This window comes from Marmota flaviventris, chromosome 20 (genome assembly GCF_047511675.1).
Source record: "Marmota flaviventris isolate mMarFla1 chromosome 20, mMarFla1.hap1, whole genome shotgun sequence".
Classification (NCBI taxonomy): domain Eukaryota; kingdom Metazoa; phylum Chordata; class Mammalia; order Rodentia; family Sciuridae; genus Marmota; species Marmota flaviventris.
The window spans coordinates 7,759,939-7,787,114 of NC_092517.1; positions in this window are offsets into that span (position 1 = coordinate 7,759,939).

Sequence of the window (27,176 nt, forward strand, 5' to 3'; positions counted from 1 at the left end):
CAGAGGGAAGCAGCTCACATCGTGGTCAGGAAGCAGAGAGAGAAAGAGAGAGAGAGAGAGAGAGAGAGAGGTCTCCACTTGTTCAAATGGCTCTCTTCTTAATGCCTAAAAATGTACTGTCAACTTATTAGGTGAGTGATAAACTAGAGCTGGTGACTCAATTTAATTCCAAGCACAGGAACATTTATCCACATATTATTATTTTTATTATTATTATTGTCATTATTATTATGATTATGACAAAATTAATTTTATATTAGACTAAGAATCAACCATAAGCTCTTCCGGTTAGCAAATGCACACAGTAAAACTAGATTCCCATGGGCTTGCTTAGTCAAGTTGAATAGGGCCCATTAATTTTACCCTCAGAAATGAGAAGGGAGAGCTGTTTAGATGGTCTTTGTTTACCTTTGGGGGATGGCTGATCTATTCTAAATTCATACTATATGTTGTACATCTTAAGGGATTTAAGGTGGAATATTACCAAAAAAAGAAAACGCCTTATAATCACAGCATGCTAACATCTATTGTTTCATGCATTTCAGGGTCACAGATCGACTAAGGAGTTGTAGTCAAAGGGAAGCAATTCACGTGTTCATTTACCAACAAACTGGGTAGCAGCAGTATTGTAAGCATTGCAAGGCGGTCTCCACCTTCAAATGAAAAACAGAGAAAGTAAAGGTAAGGCCTCCCACAGAGAAGTACATTTCTACCCTGGTGTGTTTTACCAATTAATGCTAATTGGCTTCACTAAAATCCTCCAGTTGCAGAGTTTTTCAACCTCTGGTGCTTTAGAATCACCTGGAAAGCTTGTGAAGACAGATTTCTAAGCTCCCTACCAAATTTCTAAGCTTCCCACCAAAATTCAAGTTTGGAGTGGGTTCCCATATTTGCCCCTCTAAGGAGCTTCTACATGCAGCTACTGAGGCTGGTCAAAGGACCACACTATGTGCCCTTGGAAGTACCCTGATATGCAGGCTCTCATGCAATATAGACGTTCGATAGGAAACATTTGTCTGGACTGTTCAGAACAGCACATGTATTTACTGGTAATAATCGCCTTCTTTCAAAGTATTCCTGAGTAACCGTGGAACTCAAAAGTAAGAGTAGACCTTTTAGGGATGCGTAACATAGCAGAGAGCAGAGAGAAAATAGTCCAGATCTCATTTGAGACACTGATGCTCCCCAAATTAAGTTTTTCTCCCCATATGCTTCCGATATATGCAATTACATCTTTGATAACTGCAGTCGCTGTTTGGTCTTTGAATACGTCAAGCCTTTTCTTTGAGGGCATAAACTAGAGAGGAGGCAGATTCATTTGGCTGTATTTCTGAGGCCATTGGGTATATTTTTAGATTTTTAACAATGCTACTTCTTCAGGGAAAAGGGAAGGGGACTCCTGATACTGAACAGGAGCCCTAATGCCTCGTTCACATTTTCCCTGGGAAAATGGTACCAAGAACAGCTTCCCCAACCTGATGTCAGGGCTTTGCTGTAAGATTTGTAGCTAGAAGGAAAGACTGCCACCTACTGAGAAAGACACATGTTTTCTCTAGGACAGCACACACATCTTGCCTGCCCTGATTTCACTTTCCATCTTGAGAAGAAAAAAAAAAAATTGGTACAACTCCATCCTTGACATTAAAAAAAAAAAAAAAATGCTCCGAAGCCATAGCCAGTGAGATGCAGAAACTTCCAACAGTGAAGGACCTCTTTAAGTTGTTCTTTTGTTTAAATCAATGTCAAGTTGTTATGAGTTATAATTACACAGGGTTACGGGGAGAGCTCACCTGTTGAATCTAAGACTAGATGAAAATTATCATCAGATTTCTTCTGAATCGGAAGATACAAACGGGGATAAGGTGCCCTAATAATAATTAATCCTGTCTGCTTTTTTCTTTAAATTGCAAAACTTCTCCCTTACCGGCAAGTGCACATAATCTTCCATTTGTGTTTAAACCAAATCATTCTGTCAAATCCTGCAAATCGTTAGTTTAATTTGTCTGTGTTATTTCATGAAGACAAAATGCTTCTCCGCCAAATTTGCCTCAACAAATGTCAGAGACCATAAAAAAGAGTTTTCAGGATTGCGGATTCTAGAAACTTCTTCTAGGTTCTAATCCAAGAGCCACATTTCCTTGCTGTGTGTCCTTAAAATAGTGACTTGCACCAAAATTGGCTAATCTTTCCAACGTGGATCTAATCTCATAGAATTAATTTCATGGGAATGAGATAATACAACAAATTGCAAGATCAAGAGTGAATACTGGATTAATATAGGTTGCCTCTAACATTTAGGGGAAATGTCTTAAAAGTTAGGTAATATAACTTGAGGAAGTCCTGGTACTTCTAAGATCACACTCAGGAATAATTAAACTCTGAAAATAGAGTTTAAAAAATTCTAAAGCTTCTCTCCACATTACATGAATAGTTACCACTATATTACTTGCAATATATAGTCTTTTCATTAAAACTTTGGAGATAGATTGTCAATCAAACCGGAGAAGCTATTAATCATTTCATAGGTTCATATAGTAAAAAGTTAACACGATTTTATAAGACTCTAAACTGTTTCCTTCCTAAATATCTCTTGCATGGAAGTGCTTTTTCCTTTCAAACGCCAAAATTAAACTGTACGTCCTAATATTCTCTTTTCCCCAATTTCCATATTTCTTAGTTTGTGCACTTGTTTGCTTTCAGTTAAATGATGCCATATAAGATTGTACCTTGTTAAAGTGATGAGATTTCTGCTGAAAATTCATTTGACAAATTATAGGAAAAGCTTTGCTATTTCATAAACAATTACACTCAGAAATCAGATCATTCTAAAATGGAAGTTTGAGGCTTTGAGATTAAAAAAAAAAATGTTGCTAGCTGTCAACAATTGGGGTGCTTTCCAGAAAAAAAAATGTGAGATCAACTGATAAATATGACATCAGTTAGGATATTTGTAAGATTTCAGGCTTTCTTATATGAATCCCTGTTCACTGTGATTGACTTGTTCTTTGCTGTCAGTGACTTGTTTTAACATGCATTAGCATAGACTCTGTGTCTTTAAATTCTCATTTATACCCAGGGGTGGTTAGTTACCCAAATGAGAAATAGAGTCCCCAGGTGGTTGCTGAGATTTCAAAACTTTCCTCCCTCCAAAAAGCCACACAGCAGCAGTAGATAGGTAGCTGCTGTAGAATTCTATGTCCAGTCCTCAAGTGAATTAGCAGTGAGGGTGTTAGCAATGGTTTCCCATTGGTTCAACTGGTAGAACTCCATTTAAGCTGATTACTTGGAAATGCGGTAGAGATTTTTCCCACCCTTGTATGAACGCGGTCTGAGCCTTGAAGGATGGGTGTTCAGTCCTTCTAGGCACAAAGCCCTAAGTTTGAGGTATCCTTGCACTGATTCTGAGAAATGTTTTACTCTGAAGTGATCAGATGATTAAACTACTCTTATCATGATAAGATTATTATGAACACGATGTTCTGCAGAGCCTGTTTGGAACCCTTAAATGGACAGAAACTTAGAGCCTCACCCACCTTTTAGGAAAAGGTGGGATAGATATTTTTGTGTGTCTTTGAAGCATTTGAATATGTCACAATTCAAAGACAAGATTCCTTTCTTCTGCTGGAGAGAGGATAAGGTGGTAAGACTGTTGCCTCTTTCCTCTCTCTAACAGTAGGAGAATATATGTATGTTATATACATATATATATATTAGAACATATATATTCTAATCAGAGCTGAGAATCAATGCGTTAGCACCCTTGCTAAGGCCAATAAGCATAAGCTCATAGCACACCCCAAAGTGAAACTACTTGAGGTTTTGATTCTTGGAGGGGTTTTAATAACCTGGATTTTTCTTTTCACAATTAAATTCATATAAATTATTCTAAACTGGAGCTGATAACTAGTGTGACTACTCAGTGCCGGAGGAAGTCCAAGTTCACATCTTAGATGGAGGAGAAAAGAGACGTTTCCATCGTACATTCTTTGAGTGGGGTGGATTGAGTTCACTTACCATATCTTTATACGTTTTAACCTATTCTTGACTTTATTTCAGATTTGGAGTTTGTTTCTTTCTAGAAGATGAAACACTTCCATATCAGCTTTGTTTCTTTGTGAGTGTATTTCCTTTCCAGAATATCTTAATGAATGGTTTTCCCTGATATTTTATATGTCATTTATTTGTTAATTTAATTTAAAAAAAATAAAATGTGGGGATATCAGGAGGGACAGAGAGAGAAAGGAGGAGGAGGGAGGGAGAGGAGAGGGAGGGAGGGGAGACGGAGGGAAGAAATCAATGTAGTTCAGGATGTTAGGGAGTAGATTAGGGGCAGATGTGGTCCCCCCACCCAGACCCTACCCTCATCTACCAGGATCTTGTTCAAAGCTGCAGATATGGTTCTTGCTCCTCTTTGGATATATAAAGAAATGATGTGTCTGCCTTATAGTTTGGAAAGTACTTTTCTTGACTTGTTTTTCATGATCATCAAATGAGGACAATCAAAAGATCATCACCATTTCTCATTTCTAAGGGAGAACTAAATTGCAAGGTCACCTGCCTCCGTAGAAGAGCTGAGCTGAATTGTCTGAATCTATTCCAGGGTTCTTGATCTACCCCATACGAACGGTGTTAAGATACCTTCAGGATTTCATGTGCTTCTGTTGCACTTGAGCCAGCCATAATTACAACTTTTCGTTGTTGTTGTTGTTGTTGTTATCAAGGAAATCTATTATCCTGCCTTATTTCAATTCAGAATTCTATTTCTGTTTTCGAATGGAGTTTGAAATTTTTCTGGCTTAATAATGTAACTTCGGTGTGAATTTTGTCTTGGTTGGTAAAGTTAAGGATTTCAAAATGGCTACAAAGAATCCAAGGAGTCCAATCACTGTTTACACACAGGGTCTTCATTGTCTCATGTTCAACTTATTCCTGCAAACCTTGTTTGATAGTTATTCATCTACAGGGACGTGAACACCACTGATAAAATATGTATCACTCTCTGAATGCCTTTACCTGACAGATTAAGCTTTGTGAAATGTGGAAGTGTTTGCTTTTAATTAGGATGTCCTGTGTGTCTGCTAGGGTACAACCTTTCTGCTTAGGTCATGAGAAATAATGTAACAAGGAAATGTCTAAAGCTCACTTGTGCAAATTCCATTGATAGCCCATAGGAGCCTTTGATTTAATGTGTCAAAATCTTTTTTATTAAGAAATTGTTGTATCTACCATTTCACACCCAGAGGTTTCTCACCCATGCATACAGCTATAGAATCTCATAAGAAAGTGAATTATAGGGGAAAAAAATGTGTCTATGAACACCACTGTGTAACTGAAACCGTTTTGTTGCTATTGTTTCAAAAATCAAAAGAGGAATCTAAGTGAATTCCTTAGCTTGTCCTTTTTGGACTTCTGACAATATTCCAATCAGCAACAGAAATGATTTTATTTAAAATATTTAAAAGACTATTAATAGTCAGACTTGAAGCAATTTGAAGCATTCTATTATGTAGAGCCAATGACTTCATCTTTCACTGCCCAAGTTTTCTTATGTCCTCATGTTAGTGAAATCTGAGTGGCATTCATCTTTATAATTACTTGTTCTTTCTTTATTCCTTCCTTCCTTCTCTTACTCCTCTCTCTCTCTCTCTCTCTCCCTCCCTCCCCCACCCCCTCCCTCTCTTTCCTCTTGGATGATCTCTTATTGATTTAAAAAAAAAAATGGAGATACAATTCCTAATCAGGGCCATCTATGGCAATCCCTCCCTGTTCCTCTGTCCCTCCATGGGCACTTTGTCTCAAACCAAGGATTTCCAAGATAGAGAAAACCCATCCCAGACACGTGGATTGCCTGGATTTGAATCCTCGCACCTCCACTTATGTTTTAATGACCTTGGGCCAGTGACCTTGATGTAAATCCCCTGTACTTGCACTTTTTCAGTGCTATACTATAAGAATCTAGTAATAATTTTTTCACAGAAATGTTTCCAGGATGAAGGGTAAAATATATATATATAAACAGCTAATTGAAGTGCTTAGAACAACTATGGGGCATGAAGTACAGGTTTAATTAATGCTCCACAGAACCGGTATCATTTTCACTTTTCCACAGCTGAGTTCTCTGTATTTAATAGACTTTATTTTCTAAACCATCCATGATATGGCCTATTTGGTCACCAATGGGAGTCCTGCCATTTTTTTTTTTCAAACAGAAAGCGATTGAGAACAATTCAGAATAAATTAGACCGTTGAAGACACGGTAGCCTCTTCGCTGGAGACTCATTTCCAAAACCTGCTACCTCTGAGACATTGCCGCCAGGGAATTAGGCATCCTGTGAATGCACATTTGTTTTCACATTTTCGTTTTGGTGGAAAATGACTGTTCATGGATTCCCAACCGTGTTGTGCAAACACCGTCCATTGAGTGGGTCAAGTTCCTTTCAAGATGGAAAGCCCTTCAGCCACGGGGAAACCTTGACGTTCTTCCCCCAGAGCTTGACAACACACAGTGGATAAGGACAGAGCTGAATGGAAAGGCCTGGGCATCTGGCTGCTTGCTGCTTTCCAGCTAGGTCACTTGAGTTCATCACCTAGGACATGGGGACAGTAGTCGCAGTCACCTGTCCCTGGAGTTACTGTGACAAGATGATACAGGAAAATCATTGAACTCAGGTGCCGGTGTACGGCTGCAGCAAAATAACCGGGGGGTGACGAATAACTTGTGTACGTTGATACAGCAGGAGTGGGAGCCATTTATTGTAGGACAGGAGGGGTATTTATACATTCCACACAGCTTATCTTAATTAGCATAAACTAGATACATCAGTCAACCAATAAGGAATCTCCACACTTAATGGCTCGCTGGCGTTACTTCACAAACCGCTCCCTCTGGCAAAATGCCAGGCGCCATCCTGACTTGTTTACAGACTCTAATACTCAGGGCCTGAAACACAGCCAGCTGTCAACATCTGGTGGCTGTGGCATGTCAAGGATGGTTTATAGAGGGCTGAACCTCCATGTGGAAGATTGATCCACAGTTAGGGGAATCAACCAGCCCAGCCTCTGTGTGGGGAGGCACCATGGCCTGACGTACCCTGTCATAAATTCAGTTACAGGTCAAAAAGGAAAAGAAAGCTGAGCACGTTGGCCCATGCCTGTCATCCCAGTAGCTCCGGAGGCTGAGGCAGGAGGATTGTGAGTTCAAAGCCAGCCTCAGCCAAATTGAGGCTCTAAGCAAGTCGGTGATAAACAAAATACGAAATAGGGCTGGGGATGGGGCTCAGTGGTCGAGTGCCCCTGAGTTCAATCCCTGGTACCAAAAAATAAAAAATTTAAAAAGGAAAAATCCTAAGGACAGAGAAGTCTTGCCCAAAGATTGTAGTGATTCTCCTTTGATCTTTGGTAACAGATTTTCCTCCAATCCAGTGCACTGTGGTCTGTATGAACTCGTGTAGTTTGCACATGCATGAAACTCCCTTGTTTAATTTATATCAGTTTAGAGAAGTTGACTGCCGAGGCCCTGAATCATGAAAGTGAACAGCAAATATTAGACCCAAACTAACTTAAAAACAAAAGAGAAGAGAGATGCAGATTCCCAGTGTTGCTTTTTTTCTAATTTCAATAATCAGTAAACCTGCCCAAACTTGTACATTTTTTTTTTCTACGATGATTTTCAAAAACTAACAAGAACCAAAAACTGACTGTCACACACGGTTGGCAGATGGAAGCTTCCAGGATTCTGTAACTAGACTAACGAAAAGGAAATGTGGATTGTCTATGTCTCTTTTAAGTTTTAAAAGGACAGAGTGAAGGAATTCTCTGGATCTGTGTCATGCAATATGGCAGCCACTGGCTACATGCAGTTTAAATCAACTAATTTTTTTTAAAAAAAATCTAAAAAGCAAATTTATTGATTCTACTAAACACATTTCAACTGCTCAGTGGCTACATGTGGCTCCCATATTGGAGAGTACGGATGGATATTTCCATAATCCCAGAGAGCTCTGTGGGGTAGGAGCCCATCAGAGAAGTGCTCATAGTTAAAAGTTCGTAGAATAGACTGCCCAGTGGCCAGGAGCATCATATGGACATTTTTTTTTTCATAAAAAAACAAAAACGGACTTGCATGGATAATATATAAGGAAATGATCCAGCCTCTTTAAAGACTTTGCTGAAATCCAAGGCATCGACTATGCAATGTGAAGTCTCTAATTTGTGAAGTGGCAAACATCCCCCAGAAAGGAGCAAAAATAAAAGAAGAAAAATCTGCAGACTCTAATGAAGGAAGGGGGGTGGGGGAGCAAACCTGAAGCTAATTCTGATGGTGCCTCACCTGATTTTCTAATTTATTTATAAGCATCTTTGAAGTGTTTTTCACTTGCAGCGTCACAACAGGGGATTTTCCAATCAATATTTATGTTACTTACATTACACTTGGAAAACAGGCAACACTTTCAGAGGCTGACAGATGCGTAAGAAGGGCATGTGAGTTTGGAGACTGTGTCTATCCATGGGGAAAACACACCCAGGCGGGATACAATCCTACCATTCACAGGGATGAAACTTAAACCCAAGAGACATTTTATCTGCTTAGGTTTTATTGGGGAGCAGTAAATATCCAGTGATTATTCCATTTTGTCTGAAGTGTAAAGCATCATTAGGAACTCTGAATCTAAAATTCAAACTCAACTCTGCCTATTGCTCCTTACCTTGGATTAAACTAATTAGGAGCAGCCTTTCCTTTTTCTTTTTTGAAGTCGGAGAAGAGGAACTAGCGCGTCACCCTCATAGCTCTGACTTTTCCCAATAATGATCATCTTGAGCCTTGAGTTTTAGGGTTTATAAAATTCTTTTTAGCAAAGCGTTATCACTACAAGGAGCTCGTTTTTTTTTCCCCGCAAACGGCCTCACGTAACAGGGGAGGGTTGAGAGTTGACTTTGAAGTGTGCGAAGGGGTGTTCATGGAAGGGAACTGGATCTCAAGTCCAAGTTCTGTGACATTTGGTTCATGCAGTGATGCCTTCCTGAGCATCTTGTGATCTACGACTTTGCTACTAGATTTTATTTCAGGCTGAAAAGCAGAGAGAAGGGGAATAAGCAAGAGATGGAAGAGAAGAAATGGGCAAAAGATGAAAGAGAGAGAAGAGAAAACTCATGTCCTTAAAATAATTGGCAATGAAGAGTCTTGAGTATCAAAAGTTATGCGTGGCCCTGGATGGGATCCTGGAACACAGAAAGACCCTTAGGTGAAAACTAGGGACATCTGAAAGAAGCAAGAATTGGGTTACTGTCCGTATTGTTAATATACATTAATAGTGACATGTTGATTATAATAAATTAATTGTGATGATATGAGATGCTCACACTCTAGAAAACTGAACACAAAACATACAGGAATTCTCAACCTGACCTTCCTGTATCTGTTAGTCTAAAACACCAACCTATAATATCAATGCAATTCCTTTCTCTGCTGGATGTGGGAAGGAAGAAGAATGTTTCCCAAAAGATGATTCCTGCATTGGTATTTCTGAAAGCTGTTATTAGATATTGCAGGCAAAAAAATCAGCAATCTTATAAGGCTTCTTAGAGGTCCGAGCAAGCACATTGTAACTAGAGCAATCTCTCTCTCTCTCTCTCTCTCTCTCTCTCTCTCTCTCTCTCTCTCTCCCCCAGAACTTTTTCTTGCATTTTTAAAAAAATTATTAGTTCTTTTTAGTTACACATGACAGAAGAATTCACCTTGACCTCATTGCACATGCATGGAAGATACTTTATTGTAGTTAGGACCCCATTCTTGTAGATGTACATGATGGCGGGATTCACTATGGTGTATTGATTCAAGTACTTAGGGAAATTATATCAGATTCATTCCAGTACCTTTCCCTTGCCTGTATGCCCTCCTTTCTCTTTACTCCTCTTTGTCTAATCTACTGAATATCTCTTCTTCCCCTCTCTTCCCTTATTGTGGGTTTGCTTCCACATATCAGCAAAATCATTCAACCTTTATGTTTTGGGGACTGGCTTCTTTCACTTAGCATGAGAGTCTCCACATCCATCCATTTACTAGCAAAAGTCAAAAAGTCCTTCTTCATTATGGCTGAGTAATATTCCATTCTGTATGTAACCACAATTTCTTTATCCATTCATCTGTTGAAGGGCACCTAGGTTGGTTTCATAGCTTAATTGTGAATTGAACAGCTATAACCACTGATGTGGATGCACATTGGTGATTCAAAGTCCTTTGGGCATATGCAAAGAGTGGGATAACTGGGTCAAATGGTGGTTCCATTCCTACTTTTCTGAGGAATCTCCATACTGCCTTCCAGATTGGTTGCCCCAATTTGCAGTCCCACCAGCAATGTATGAGTGTGCCTTTTCCCCCACATCCTCACCAACATATATTATTACTTGTGTTCTTGACAATTGGCATGCTGATTGGAATGAGGTGAAATCTCAGAGCTGTTTTAAGTTGCATTTATATAACCGCTAGAGATATTGAACATTTTTTTCATGTATTTATTGACCATTTCCATTTCCTGAAGTGTCTGTTCAGTTCCATGGCCCTTTTATTGATTGGATTATTTGGTTTTATGGGGCTAAGTTTTTTAGTTCTACATACATCCAGGAAATGAATGCTCTACCTGAGGTGCAGGTGGCAAAGAGAGTCTCCCATTCTGTAGGCTCTCTGTTCACATTCTTGATTTTCTTTTGCTGTGAAGAAGGTTTTTAATTTGATGCCATCCCATTTATTGATTATTGATTGGACTTCTTGAGCTTCAGAATTCTCATTAAGGAAGTCAGTTCCTGAGCCAGTACATTGGAGTGTTAGGTCTACATTTTCTTCTAATAGGTGCGGGGTCTCTGGTCTAAGGTCTAGGTCCTTGATCCACTTGGTTGAGTTTTGTGCAGGGTAAGAGAGGTTTTATCTCATTTTGCTACATATGGATTTCCAGTTTTCCCAGCACCCATTTTTGAAGAGGCTACCTTTTCTCCAATGTATGTTAGTGGTACCTCTGTATAGTATGAGATAACTATTTATGTGGGTATGTCTCTGTGTCTTCTATTCTGTTCCATTGGTCTTCATGTCTGTTTTGGTGGCAATACCATGCAAATTTAAGGTCTGGGATTATGATGTCTCTAGCCTCACTTTTCTAAGATTATTTTGGCTATTCTGGGCTTCTTATTTTTCCAGATGAATTTCATGACTACTTTTTCTATTTCTATGTAGAACATCTTTGGAATTTTAATGGGAATCGCATTGAATCTGTATAGTGCTTTTGGTAGTTTGGCCATCTTTATAATATTAATTCTGCCTATCTAAGACCATGGGAGATGTTTCTATCTTATAAGGTCTTTTCTCTATCTCTTTCTTTAGAGTTCTGTAGTTTTCATCGTAGAGGTCTTTCGCCTCTTTGGTTAGATTGATTCCTACATTTTGTTGTTATTGTTGTTAAAGCTATTGTGAGTGGAATGGTTTTCGTAATTTCTATTTTAACTGATTCATTATCAGAGTATAGGAATGTGATGGATGTATGGGTGTTCATTTTGTATCCTATGACTCTGCTGAATTCATTTGTGGATTCTAAAAGTTTCCTGATGGAGGTTTTTTGTGTCTTGTAAGTATAGAATCGTGCCATTGACAAACAGAGATAGTTTGAGCTCTTCTTTGACTGTTCATATTCTTTTAATTTCTTTCTTTTGCTTAATTGCTTCTAGGTAGACTTTCAAACTATGTTGACTAGAAGTGGTCAAAGTGGGCATCCTGGTCTTGCCTAAGGCACAGAGAGCATCTGCTGGGCAAGTGTCCTGGAGAACACTCTCTCACAATGCTGCATTTGAGAATATCCTGGGCTACTTTGGAGAATCCAATGAAATATGGCATTCTTCTTAGTTTGGCCCTAGGTGTGACCGAACATATTATTATAAAGTGCAGTATGAAATTCTACCAGCCAATTTGCTGAAAATAAGCTTGTTCTTCAGCATGAAGAATCCAGGTCACCAGGTCATCTCCCTCAAATGTTGATTACCGGGCTCAACTCCTGGAACTTCTAATGTGGTAAGCGGAGGCAGGGTTGGAGAATCTGGGCCTCTGGCAAAACTCTATGGGGGTACTTTTGGAAGTCATGGAGTATGCTTTGAGAACCACTGATGTTCAGTGGTTTTAGTATCTTGGGTCATTCAAATTAGGCACAACCGAAGGTAACTGGATTTACTTAGGGGTCGTGATGTATCAGCCATCTTAATACCATCGCAGGTATTTTAGGACAAGTTTCCTTTTCCCATGTAAATAATTAGTGGATCAGAATATGTGTGAGTTGCTTTAAATCAACTCACTACTCAAGAAGTAGTATAAAAAAAAAAACACAGCTGGTCCATGACATAAGGGGACAGCACCCTCACAGAGGTATACAGGCTAAGTCATTTCTCCATACCATCTTAGTTATGGTTGATGCTTCAGTGTTATGTTGCTGAAGGAGGGTCAGGTCCCCCTTGGACATTGTGATTTCTGCACAGTTCTTGAGCTGTCCAGGTAGACTTCTGAGTGGCCAGACCCCAATCTCAGCTCAAGAAACTCTGTACATTCACCCCTGGATTCTCTTGCTCTAATACTGCTAGGTACCACCTGCTGCTGTCCTGATCTTTATACCTCGTGCATCCAGATACTCCTGATGTTCAAGAACAACTGCTATTTAAAAAGAAAAGGGCTTGGGATGTTGCTCAGTGGTAAAATGCTCTGTGTTCAATTTTCAGTTCAAAAAAGCAAACAATCAAAAAAAAACCTCACGTTCATTTGAGAATTTTTTTAAATATTTTTTTTTAGTTGTTGATGGACACAACATCTTTATTTGTTTATTTATTTTTATGTGGTGCTGAGGATCGAACCCAGGGCCTCACACCTGCAAGGCAAGGGCTCTACCACGGAGCTATAGCCACAGCCCGAGAATATTTTAAAAAATACCAAAAAGTATAAGCAAAAGCAGTACCACCCTCAAATTAGAATCATCTAGAACTCCCAAGCCCAGAGAAAACTATAAGTAACATTTTCATATATTATCTTCTAAATTTTTAACCTGCAATATATATTAAGCTGAAATTTGTAGGCTTACTGACCATTTCTATTCTACTTTGAAGTCGCTCCTCATTTTCCGTCACCGATTTCTTCCAATTCAGATGCTACTGTATCTGGAACTAAATTTATAGATTTTTAAAAAAATCATTCAACAAAATTTACCCTTTGATTTTCATGCCGCTCAAACTCCAGGTTCACTCAGTGATTGCTGATACGAGGCCATATTGTTCTACCAAGATTATGACATCATAGGACTCGATGTAATTTTCAACTCTTTTTATGTCTGTGATGTGCTGATGACTTAAATACTCAAGAGTTGAATGGGTTTTGCCCTTTGGTGATTCACACCCCAGGGTCTTAACAGTATCAAATCTCACCATCCAAGGCTAGTTAAATGTCCGTTTATATGCTGGTTTGTTTTATTATGTTAATGTTATATCTAGCAAAGATACTCATACCGTGAGCCAAAATTTGACATTTACATCAGAAGGTATTCCTTCCTGCATACCATTTATTGGCTACTCTCTATCTTCCCAACCAGTTGACTACCCTTGTTCTAGGGCATGATATATTAAGATCTTACTTAGCTTATTAAGGTCTTATGCATGTAAACATTTATTGCATCTATGTGCTACCCCGTTTATATTTTCTGCCTAGTCTACTGCTCTTTGAAGTGTGAAAGCTTCATGATGTTGGAATTCATCAATTCTAAGATTTTTTTTCACGTGTTAAACATTTTTCTGCAATTGGAATGATTCTTACAACATGACACAGAACATTAGAAATTCGTATTTTTTTTTCTTTCTTTCTATTGGCCCCTAAAAGAATGCTGTATATTACATTCAGTCCTTCTTGTGTTCCTGGAGATATTTTAATATTTGGTAGAAGAAAAGATTCTTCTCATTATTGCTTCTCAAGTTGGATCTATTTTCATTTGTATTTTTATTCTTGCCCTGTTAGTGTAGATTTTCCAGAAGTGTGTTTTTATTGTTTTTTTTTAAAAGGTCATTTTCACATTATCTAATGCTTTGGCTTTCTACTTTATCTGAAAGAGTTCCTCACTACCTTCTTATGGTATGTGTTTCTGGTTACATTGTTCAATTCTTTAATTTTTAGTATTTTATCATGATTTTTATCTTTATTACTTTCTCCATGAGCAGCTTATATAGTTACGTACTGACTAGGAAACCCAATGGATTGCCTTTTTCTTTGAACAGAAGAGTAAAATACTTTCATGCTAATTTTCATAAGTGATGCTTATTTAATGTTTTCTGGAATTTGTCCCTGTTTTCTGTCTTTTTCTATAGGAACCCCCCCCCCCAAAAAAAAGAGTCCAGCTTCAAATTTTTAAACAGTTGCTTTGGATGTTCATGGTAACCTCCACTAATCAATCTTTCTTTAGGTCTTGAAGTAATTCCATTTTATTTCTTTATTATCTATTCACAAAAGACAAGAAAATTACCACGTTGGATTTCTCTGCCCTTTTCAAACAGTTCATTTTAGAAGATTTGGTTTTCGAAGCAAATGATTGTTATTAAGTTATTATTACACTCAACATCTCATTTCGTCAACTATTTTTGACATTACATTTGCAATAATTATTTAAAGGCTTTTAAACTCCGTCATTAAATCCCTTGGATTGTAATTTTCCTCATTATTGATTTACAACATTTTACTAACTTTTCATCTGTTATAGTGTATTTAGCTTTATCTTAAAGAAGGGCATATACATGGTAGACATTGTTAAGCACTTACATCTCTGAGGATGTTCTTTGGTGACCTCAGTACAGGGAAGGAATATTTGGTGTGCATTTTTAGGTTTCACAGGTAGCACATCAAAATTCTGAAGACATTGTTCAATTGCTGAAGTGCAATTAAATATTGTAATGGAGAATTTGGAGACTACCTACTCTGGTTGTTTGGCTGTGGGTAGTTTGCTGCATTTGCCTGAATGACTATAAGAAATCTTGCTTTGGTATGAGTCTTTTCTGGGAATATTTTGGTACATTATATAAAAAAAAAATAAAAACAAAACTCATCATTTTATTAGATGTGGGAATTCATGGATTTTTTTTCCTTATTTTAGATTTCTCTAACTTCTATAAGCCACTTTTTGTCTAATAATGGTTTGTTTAAATAACTTTGTCTTTCTCCTTTGTTTTCAGAAATGGCATCTGAATTTTGTAGTACGTGTGAATGGTTTTATTTGATGCCATAGTGATTCTCATTTTTTCTGCCTCTGACATACATTTAAATATGCTTTTGCCTATTAATTCATTGTATCCACTACCTTTACCTTGATGAGCTTTGGAACACCCCCCTTCTTTGGTCTGTGTGTCTCGGTTTGCTTTATTTTTACCCATCCTGCTTCTGTTTAGTGTTTGTTCTCATTTACCCCCAATACTTGTTGCTCATGTATGCAGACACAACTCTCTTTTTTGTTAAATTTGGGCTTTAATTCAAGCTGAAATATTTCATTATTTTCTCCTGATATCTTTAATAAGTCATCTGTTTTTAAAAGACTCTTCAATTTATCCTTCATAATAATATTCTAGTCTCCCTACATCATCAAACACATTTGTGTGTGTGTGTATGTGCGTGCGTGCGTGTGTGTGTGTGTGTTGATTTTTGTCTTCTTCTAAGAGTGAAGATCTATCCTTTTTATGTTCTTAACTAATGAGCGGAGCACCCTGGTACCTCGCTACTCTATTTGATTGTGAATCTCATCTTCTTCTTAGATCTATGTCTGAAAGGTAGATTTCAGTGGACCATTCTTCCAGAGAAGGGGATCTAAGGAAAAAGCACCTCCTCTCTCTTTTTTTCAGTAATATGAGGCTATTTTCCTGCACAAACGCACACATTTTCTTCTCTATCCGATTCTATCAGCTTTTATAGTTAGTGGAAATTCCGCCCATCTTCTAGCAATAGGCTGTCTGTCGGTCTTAATTTTTCGGCGATATTGTGAGTTTTCCTGGGTCTTGATAGCAATTTTAGAGGGCGGTTGGGAGAGACCGCCTCCAGGAGAAGGACCCAGATGCCATTTTAAACAGAAACCCCCGTGGTTTAGTTACAAACACAGAGAAGGCCATCGCCAGGCCAGAAGAGAACATCATTGTTAATTCTTCCCATTCTGGGCTGATGGGAGTCCTACTGGGTAATATTGTCTTCAGAGCCAAATACTGAGCAAGAGGAATAATGCAACTCCTTAACCCTGAATAAAAATTCCCCCAAATCCAGATTGGCATGGACTTTTAAAGATCTCTTTCTGGGTTATATGGCCTAGAATAACATTGGCTCAAGTTGGGTATTCTTGTATGACAAATTCAGATGGCAAAAGTTTATATTACGGTTTTTGGATTTTTGCTTTTTTTTCCCTACCCTTTCATGATGTCAAAACACTTGATTTTACTTTTCACTTCTAAATCATCTTCACACATTTGAAGATTCACTACAGCATAATTTTCACAAGAAGAGCTCAGAAAAAAATAGCCATATCCCTAGCCCTTGCCTCTGTGGATTTGATTGGACAGACCCATCTGTAAGGAGCGCATCTAAATAACACTAATTCCCTGGCTCAGCCATACTTTGAAAATTGTTGTCAATTATCAGGGGAGTGGATAAGGTAAGATTTTTGTCTTCTTGTTTCCATTAGTTTACTACAGTTTCATATGTTTGTAACTAAGCATTAGCTACATTGAAGACACTCTGCTCTTTGACTAGAGCTGCATAACTATTCCTTCTAGAATTTGTGGTACCAATGGTTCTGCTCTCCCCTGATTGGCTAAGATACAGTGCAAATTATTCTTACAGTAAAAAATATCTTCCACGATATTCCCCAAGTAAATATCACTAACTCTCAATATTAACTATAGGAAGATGCTGGTTTTCTGATATACTGAAATAGTAAATGTCTTAAGAGCCATAATAACTAACGTGAATCAACAATGAAATCAAAATTGCCATGTCTTCATCTGTCCAATGAAGCTAATTCCACCTGTTTTACCAGATCAGCAGGTTTTTGGAAAGGTCAAATGGTAGAGGTATGTGAACGTGATTCATGCCTGGGCTAAATGTTCTTGTCTCCACCTACAGAGTATCTATTATCAGAAGTTTCACAATTGTGTTACCTGATTGAAAACCAAATAATCAATATGGTTTCATTGAGGATTATACTAAGAACGAAAACTAAGCATCTAACATATCATAAAGAAATATTTTTTTGCTTTTCTACTTTTGAGGTAAATATGTTGGTATTTAATAGTCCAGCGTAGACAGCAAGTTTTTTTTTTCTAAAGGTGTTAAAACCGAGCACTACTCTGCTTTAGATCAGAGGAATTCATTAGTCTCATAGAAGGCGACAGGTGTCAGTTACTCCTTGGTAATTTATTCTACAAATATCCATGTACCATATTCATTCTTTCAATACCACTTTAATGGCTTGTAGACTTTGACTGGGGTACTTCCTAATTAAGCATATTTGCAATAGCCATAGTTTTTATCATCAAATCATTCTTGATTCAGACTTTAGGCTTATGGTTGTTTCGTAATTGCTCAAATTTTTAAAAATTTAATTAGCTTTAGATGGCAGAACAGATGGTCTGTGAATCTAATGGTGCTACATCTATGTGATAATATACTTTGGTTCTGTCTAATGGGATAACTCTTCTTTTCTAAATTTTCTCATTAAACAGCACTCTCAGTTTTTCATAGTTCCCCCACCACCACCCCAATTTGTGTCAAAAGTAATGCGAAATAGAAATGAGATTTTTTTCAGATTGCAATCTTGGCCAAACACAGCCTCAAATATAAAAGTATTAAATTTGATAGATCAGTATTTATATATTTAAAGTAATGCATATTCCTGTAATATTAACCCAGTAACAGAAGAATGCTCCCTCGACCCACGGGATGCAACCAAATCATTTCCCAACAAAGTCTGATAAATTCCTAATACATGCTAGATTCAGGGGGAAAGATCATGAATCTGAACAAACTCTTAAAGATCTCCCAGTATGTGATTGGGTGGGGTAATCAGATTTTAAAACTAATCATGCTGTTGATGGCATAATAATAAACTGTCCAGAGAAATAGAAGCAGATGACTAAGGACGTCTAAATAATAATACGAGGTCGGGGAAGACTTCTTCAAAGAAGCAATGATTCTGCTGAGACTTGGGCGGTGAGTGTCAATAAACTCAGTCATGAAGAAGGGTAGGAGGTACGTTCCAGTCACCAAAGGCTCGACGTGGGTCAGGAATATAACACAAGAGCATGGGCCGAATGCAAGAAGGCTTGGAAAATCGCCACAGCCGGACAGTTCCCGTTGAAGTAAAAACGCTACTCACCATCTGAAGAGTGCAGTAAAGCTATAGGAGTTTTCAAAAGAGGGGCAGTATAATCATAACTGCTCCTGAAGAGATCCCTTGGTTGATTTCAACATGCAAATTGAGGTCAGCTGATATCCCTACCAGACAGACACGGGAAAAAAAATGTATAATAAATAGACCATAGCCTTGTCACCGAGAAAAACAAGGAAAAGATCTCTCAAAGCCAGCATAAAGGAACGATGTCCTCATGATACATATCAGGAAGGTGAAGCCAACAACAAATACCTTCTAAGGACTAGAACAAAACACCAGAAAGGAACAGGAGGTGATCTTTGAGCCTGGTTGAGTGGCCGAGCTGGAATTTGTATTTATACAAAGCAGGGGCATTGGAAGCCCTGCCTTCCATATACTAGGGCTGAGAAATAGGCTAATATCTGGCCAGAGAAATAATATTGAAAACTAACATGAAAACCACTTACCGGAAACATTTTCATAAATACCATGACACATAGAACTCCCATCATAAAATATAAAATACCAATTTAAAACATAATAAATAAGTAAATAGCCTTTCATGAAGGCTCATGCAACAAAATTCATGACAAGAACTTAACAGAATAATTTGGGGAAAAAAATGGTAAAAATGGGAACGTTTATATATACTAGAAGGAGTTGAAATCATGACAAAAGTGTGAGAATCATGAAGAAGCAACAGATTTTAAAATGAATGGAATAAATATAACTTCTAGAATAGAAAAAATCATTATTACAATGGGAAATTTTAAAATCCTCCAACAGCCAGGCATGGTGGCCCAGGGCCTATCATCCCAGCAGTTCAAGAGGCTGAGGTGAGAAGATCATAAGTTCAAAGTCAGCTTCAGCAACTAAGCAAGGCCCTAAGCAACTTAGCAAAACCCTGTCCCAAAATAAAAAAATAAATAAAATAAAAAGGGCTAGGGATGTGGCTCGGTGGTTAAGTGCCCCTGGGTTCAATTCCTGATACAAAACAAAACAAAATGAAACTCAATCAGCAGATCATATATTATAAAAGAGAATTATTTTTAACTACAAAGAGGACCATCTTTATGAATCAAAGAGACAATATGGTGTGGAAAATAGGAGAATAGATTAAGCTGAGATCCTGGATAGAAAATAAAGAGTAAAGGAGAATAACAAATATTTGAAGAGATCATTACTGTGAATTATATACAAAAGGAAGAATACTTATTTTGCTGGAGAATGTCAAAACAAGATTTTTAACAAAGGAAAGCAGAACAGGCATATCATCATGAAACAGACAAACACTAAAGGCAAAAGATGAGTCCTTGGGTTTTGGCTTGCCCTGTATGGTTAATGGGGCAGGGCCATTCACAGAGACACAGCAATGGAAGCAGAAGAGACTGAGGCGGTTAAAGTCAATCTTGAACTTGTTAGAAGCCAGTCAGGTGGCAAATATAATAGACAATTGAAGGCCCCAATAAGGACCTAAACCCAGAGGTCTCCAAGGACCGAGATAAAGTCCTGGACTTTCTGGAGATACCAGTATTGACTCACAGAAGTAGAAACATCTCCAGAAGAAACACAACAGGATTTTCAGACCAAAAGAAAAAAACCCAGGAGGATTGAACTCAGGGGCACTCAACCACTGAGCCACCTCCCCAGCCCTATTTTGTATTTTATTTAGAAACAGGGTCTCACTAAGTGGCTTCATGCCTCGCTCTTGCTGAGGCTGGCTTTGAACTCTCGATCCTCCTGCCTCAGCCTCCTGAGCCGCTGGGATTACAGGTGTGTGCCACCCTGATCGGCGGGAGATGCTCTCTATTCTCCTGTATTGGCAATTTCTAAGACCACCTCATAACATCCTAGTCATCTGACTCTCTTCTCCTATCACTAACTATTAAGGTCAACACACATTCTTAAGTACTTGACCAGGTGTGGACGTCAGGATCCTATAGAAATAACAGGTATTACATCTACTCACTTTATTTCTCTAAAAGTTTCAGCAATGTTACCCTCTAAATCAGAAACCTGCAAATGGTGTCTGTAAAGGGCCAGGTAATAAAGTTTCTAGATTTTGTGGACCATAAGGTCTCTGTTTAAGCTATTTCAGGTTTTCCACCGAACCATGAAAACAGGCATCCACTACACCTAAAGAATGAAGACAGCTGTTTTGCAATAAAAATTGATTTATAGAATATAGCATTGAGACACAGACCATAAACACAGGAGAGGTTCAGGATTTGCTATAGTATACGGGCTGAACTGTTTCTAATACTTTTATTGCATGCATGTAATATTTGCATGCACAGCATTTATTTTCATTTCCTATTTCTATTAGGTCAAGTATATATATGTATCTATGTATCTATGCCTATATATAAGTTTGTTTTTTGCTAAATAAGGTAGACAAATTATTAGTAAATGCAAACTATGCTAGGAAAATGTAAATTTAGTTAAGAAAGATTTCACTACAAACTTACATAACAAGTAAGAGTACGGACAGCAATATTTCAATTAAGGCATCTGTCAAAGGAGAAATGACACATAGAAAAGCAATCTGATTGAGAGAAGGGAAACAATAAAAGAATTCATGGTCCTTATAATAAAACCAAAGTGTCATTTTTCTAGAAGTTCCAAGACATTTTAAAAATATATTCATGAATAGCTCTGTGAGGGAAAAAGAAAAATAAGGGAGATACCCTTCCAAATAAAAATGTATGTGTCCACATGTATAGGCATGTGCATTCACACACACACACAGACACACACACACACACAGGTACACACACTATTACAGTTAGATATATATATATGGTGGCTTTAGGAATTTCCACAGAGAATACACCTAAAACCTAGAAACAAAAAAAAAAATACGGGTTATAGGATTATTTTAAAATATAGTTTCAAATATATATGTACTAAAAAGACTCTGTGAATATATCCTGTTTTGTCTCTTTGCTACAACTGTATTACAGTGTGTTTTCAGAAAACACACTGACTTCCAGACTTTCAGGAAAATGGAATAAACATACACTTCTCTATATTTTTCACACTTAGAATAGTATATATATATATATATATATATATATATATATATATAGAGAGAGAGAGAGAGAGAGAGAGAGAGAGAGAGAGAGAGAGAGAGAGAGAGGTGTGTGTGTGTAAAGACAGGGAGAGAGATGGAGAGATTCTCAAAGGTGGAGAGAGAAAAGCACACTGGCTGGGGAACTCAGGACCCAGGGAACAAACTGATTTTCTTCATTTTCTTTTCGGCCTCATAAATCCTACAGTGCAGGCTGAAGGATGGAGCAACCTGAAAACATCGAGCGGGACAGAGAATAAACAAAAATGAAAACCTCCTCCAAGTCTGCCCCGTACAAAGTCCCAGGAAATGAGTAGCCTAGGAAGAGAGAGAGAACTCTGAGACTATAACGGCTTTACTCTCGTCAAACACTATAGAAAAAAACCTATGGGCACCCACCCCTCCACACCCAGCAGAGGTAGAGTAGGTCCTCTTCTGTCCCCAGACTGTGCTCACATGGCCCATGGCACATCCCCATCGCACATCCCCAGTAACAGGGTGGTACCCAAGAAGGCTGAGGAGAGATCTCGGACTTGTCATCTCCTTGGTGCGGTAAGAGGTCCACAGTCGCCCACAGTCCCTGTCCCTGAAGGGTGCGTGGAAAGCTTGGACATCTACCCCTGTCCTACCTGCGTGGTTTTAGAGGACGTCTAGCTGATAGTCACTGTGACTTCAGGGAGCCTGGTGATAGCAGGAGGATGCTCTTCCAACCCTCCCCGCCAGCGCGGTATCCATGGAGACCTGGACAGAAACTGAGAGCTCCCAACCCCACCCAACGGGAAGGAGATGCTCCCACTCCAAGTGGAGAGTCCAGATCTCTACTCCCACCTGTGATGAGGATTCGCCATCCATTTGTTTTCCTGCTAGGATGGTGGCAGAGTACCAGGTGAAACAAAATACTTCATGTCCTAATAAAAAACATGTCAGAGATTCAATTTAATTTCACTCAACACACCAAGACCAGATAATCCCAAACTGCATGAAGAAACCGGTCAGGAGATGACAACACCTAGAAATAGGGCTGTGTGTACCACCTGACAACGATTTCAATGATTGCCGTAATAAAAATGTTCCTTGGAGCCATTATGATCACACTTGAAAAAAAAAATACATATTTTTTTTTCATAATATTTGTCACAATTACATTTTAAAACACGTATTTGCAATCAAGTGGTGAAGATTTGTGCTCTTTCCTAAGAATGTGAAACCCATGAGGGCCCACACAATGTCAGGTTAAATTCACCACCAAATCGTCAAATTATCATAGGTCACCCAGAGGCTCGGAGGCTGAGGCAGGAGGATCAGGAGTTCAAAGCCAGCCTCAGCAAAAAGGGAGGTCCTAAGCAACTCAGTGAGACCCTGTCTCTAAATAAAATACAAAATAGTGTTGGGATGGTGGTTCAGTGGCTGAGCGCCTGAGTTCAATCCCTGGCACTCTGCCCTCCGGAAAAATTATCACAAGAGTCAAGTACATTAGTGGGGATATGATTAATAATGCACATTTAGTTTATTATCAATGTAATTGATATAATATTAGAGGAATGAATAAACCTGGTTCTTCTTATTATTTTTATGTGATAATCTTCCCTAAGAAATTATGTGCCATACACAAGAATCCTCAAAAGTCAGATAAAGATCTTCAATGCAAGAATTGTACATGGATAGTAGAGTCAGCTGTTAACAGCCCACTGATCTAGTAATCGGGATTAGTTCTTGTTGTGTACTACATATCTTACCTTGAAATTTCAGCAAGTTCATTAGCTAGCAAGTATACTAGTTGCTGATAATAACAACATTCGGTAGTACTTAGGTACTTCCTGTGATTAAGTTATTTTGACTTCTGAAACATTATCTATTGATTATGCAGATGAGAAAAAATAAACTTCACGATATTTGGGTTTGGCATTTGCTATGATTTAGATGTCAGGTGTCCCCCCAAAAATGTCATGTGTTGATGCAGGAATGTATATGGCGTCATCTGTCTATGGACTGAGACTTCTAAAAGCATGAGCCCCAAATAAACTTTCCCTTCTCTAAGTTGTTTAGTTAGATATTTCCATCACAGCAATGAAAAGCTGGCTAACACCTTAAATGAATAGATATAGTTTTAGTAAGTGCTGTATATATTAATGTAACACTCATTCCCTGTAGGTCTGTGGCTGAAATGAGCATATTTAATGAAAATAATAGTCTGGGGCTTTTAAAACTGGAATAATGTGCAGACACTTGTTTAAAAAAAAAATCAAGTCAACTAGGAATAAAACTTATTTTATATGAGAAATATGTGGAACATAGGAAATCATGCTTATTATTTATATCACTGATCATACATTACATATCTTCACTTTACTACAATGTACTTAAGCAAAATAAGAGCCTTTCATATTACAAGGGTTAAAAATTGTATCAAAATAGGATTAATTCTCATTGGGAATGGTACATGTGATATTAAACAACCTATGCCCTTATTTTTTTTTTCTTTTTGTAGTTCTGGGGATTGAACCCAGGAGTGCTCAACAATTGAATTACATTTTCAGCCCTTTTTATTTTTTATTTTGAGACAGAGTCTTGCTAAGTTGTTGAGGCTGGCCTCAAACTTGAGATCCTCCTGCCTGAACCTCCCAAGTCACTGTGATTGCAGGCATGTGTATACCACGCTGCCCACCTACTAAGCTCCTACTTCACTCTTGAGTAAATGATCCTGATTTGTTTTACATCTTATCATACTGCATCAAAATATTTCAGGGTAATTCTTCCATGTTCACAAAGATGTGGAGCTGTAGGATTCTTCATTTATCTCAAATTGCCTCCCACCCCCGAAAATGGCATCCTTAGGAATTATATTATATCCAACTTAATTCTGGAAAAAATAGTCTTTTATTTTTCATCTCTCTGAAAACAAATCAACAGAAAACACCCAAATCTCCAGTATGTGCTTTTATGAAATAGGAATTTTCAGTAAAACTGCCAAAGGCAGCCTAAGGTTAGGCTTCAACTCCAGAAAAATTACGAATATCACCCACCAATGCCTCCTAGCTGAGCTGGGTAGTATCTGCTCTGAGTCTCATCTAACTGTTCCTAATTCCACATCGTCTTCAGTCCATCAAAATGGACTCTTTTTTTCTTTCTCTTCTCTCCAAAGCATTTTGCTTCTTTACCATTTTAAGAAATGACATGTTGCGTTGTTCTTTGATATCTGTGGAAATGACTGCCCTGAGTCCCGCTACACCATACCAGGAGCTAAGAACAAAACAGAGCTCTGTAAATATACCCAGTATATATTGATTTATGGAAGTCTTAATCATTCTGCACCAAACTGTTGCTTTTTTTTATTTTTCAGTTTTCCACAAACTATGAAACCTTTAAAATCGTATTTTTCTATGGAAGAAATGACTTCATTTAAGTGTATCTTATTGTAAAAAAAAAAAAAAAAAAATCCAGTAATGTTGTTACTCTTCTATTTTAATACTCTAAGGGGTTTTTTTAGACTTAATGACTTAAATTACCTTTTGTATTTTCAACAAGTATATAGCGGATTCTAACATAAGTGAAAACGGAATGTCGGTTGTCCAAAAGAGGGAAAAAACTAATTTAGGATCATACTTTAGGAAACTGGTTAGGATCTCATTTCTAGTTAACAATCTTCTAGTCTTATAATGGCTTCTCTTCTGGTTATTGCTTGAAGATTTGCTCATGTTGTGGGATATTGAAACCATAACAGTAATTCATAGAGCAAGCCAAAGATGAGAGGGAATTCTCCGTGCCTCTGAGAGTAAAAATCCAAGGTATGGAAACAAAATGTGCAGAGTAGCACCAATTACCCTACAGGTTTGATGGGCCAATACCTTCTAGAATATTGAGAATCAAGCTTTCAGGGGTACGATGGTAAATATGTGTAAATATAACAAAATTTAAAAATTTGATTATGTAACAGATGGAATCCATTATTTTTTTTTAAATGGCAGATAAATTTGTTTTGTTTCTCCCGGTGGAGATTTTTGAGTATTTAATTAAAGGCCTCATTGCCCGATCATTAAATTCAAAGAAGCATATCTAATGCGAACACTTAAATGTAATGTCACTCATTAGTCTTTAATGAAGAGAAACTTATTCTTTCTCTAAAGAACAGCTGTAAAAATAGTATCTGTCACCTACAAAATTATATATTCCCCGGATTATTAATGTGCATTTAATGACTTTGAAATATGTCTTTGTGGTAGTTATGAGGCAAGCACCTTTTCTTTTAACCTGTTTATTTTTTTAATTTTACCTGTAAAAAGGTGAACTGAAGTCAGAGAACCTGCACTTCAGGACAAGAGACTGAAGCAGATACGCAGTCTTCCTAGTCACAGGTTAACTGATTGGCATGAACCCATTTGGATTTGTATACCGCACATTTTCTTGGTGCTCCTGGATCTTATTATTTTTTTAATTTGTTCTAATTAGTTATACATGACAGTACAATGCATGTATGCACTTTGATATATCACACATAAATGGAAAATAATTTATCATTTTTCGGGCTGGACATGTTGTAGAATCACATTGGTCATGCAGTCATGTATGTACATAAGATAATAATTCCTTCTCCCATTCTTCCCCCACTCCCCTCCAATCCCTGTCTTCTACCTAATCTAAAGTACCTCTATTCTTCCCTAGGGCACTCCCCACATCATGAATTAGCATCCACATATCAGAGAAAACATTTGGCCCTTGTTATTTTTTAGGGGTTGGCTTATTTCACTGAGCATGATATTCTCCAGCTCCATCCATTTACAGCAAATTCCATCATTTCATTCTTCTTTAAGGCTGAGTAATATTCCATTGTGTATATGTACCACATTTTCTTGATGCATTCATCTGTGGAAGGGTACCTGGGTTGGTTCCATAGATTAGCTATTGTGAGTTGGTCCTGAATCTTGATAGCAGTCTTTGTAATGCCTTGGTCATAAAAACCTCTCATTAGATAGGTAAAACTCATCTGGGGCTCTTTTTACTAAGATCATGGCAACAGAAAATTGACTGTGATGTTGGTGTCATTTCCTGACTCTGCAGGATGCACCTCAGAACATGGTACAGCGGATTGCCATCACTCAGCACAGGCTTCTCACCACCTCTATACCCCCTCTTCCCCACCTCCATTATCACAATCACCACTGTTGTTTTGAGAGAATGTATTTCAACCTACCAGGTCCTCATTTCCTACACCCCATGCAAGTAGTTGACCACTGAATTATGCTAGCTCTGTTTTTTGGGGGGGGGGGCTATATGAGGGGTTGAATTTAGGTGCACTCGACCACTGAGCCACCTCCCCAGCCCTATTTTGTATTTTATTTAGAGACAGGGTCTCACCGAGTTGCTTAGCACCTCGCTATTGCTGAGGCTGGATTTGAACTCGTGATCCTCTTGCCTCAGCCTCCTGAACTTCTGGGATTACAGGTGTGTGCCACCTCGCCTGGCTACAGTAGCATTTTTAATCCACTACTTGGTTTATTCTTAAGCCGAAGGAAGTTGAGAATTGGTTTTGCTGATGCTCAGGAAAACCTTTAAACTTATTTTTAAAAGCCATCTATTACCTGTATTTACCCATTTCCATAAGTTTGGGTTGGTGGATCAAAAATCTGTATATTTTTATGGAACACGTTAGAGTGTATCAAGGAAATTCGTTCCTCAGTAAGTACAGATTTGCTGTGTTCTTTTTT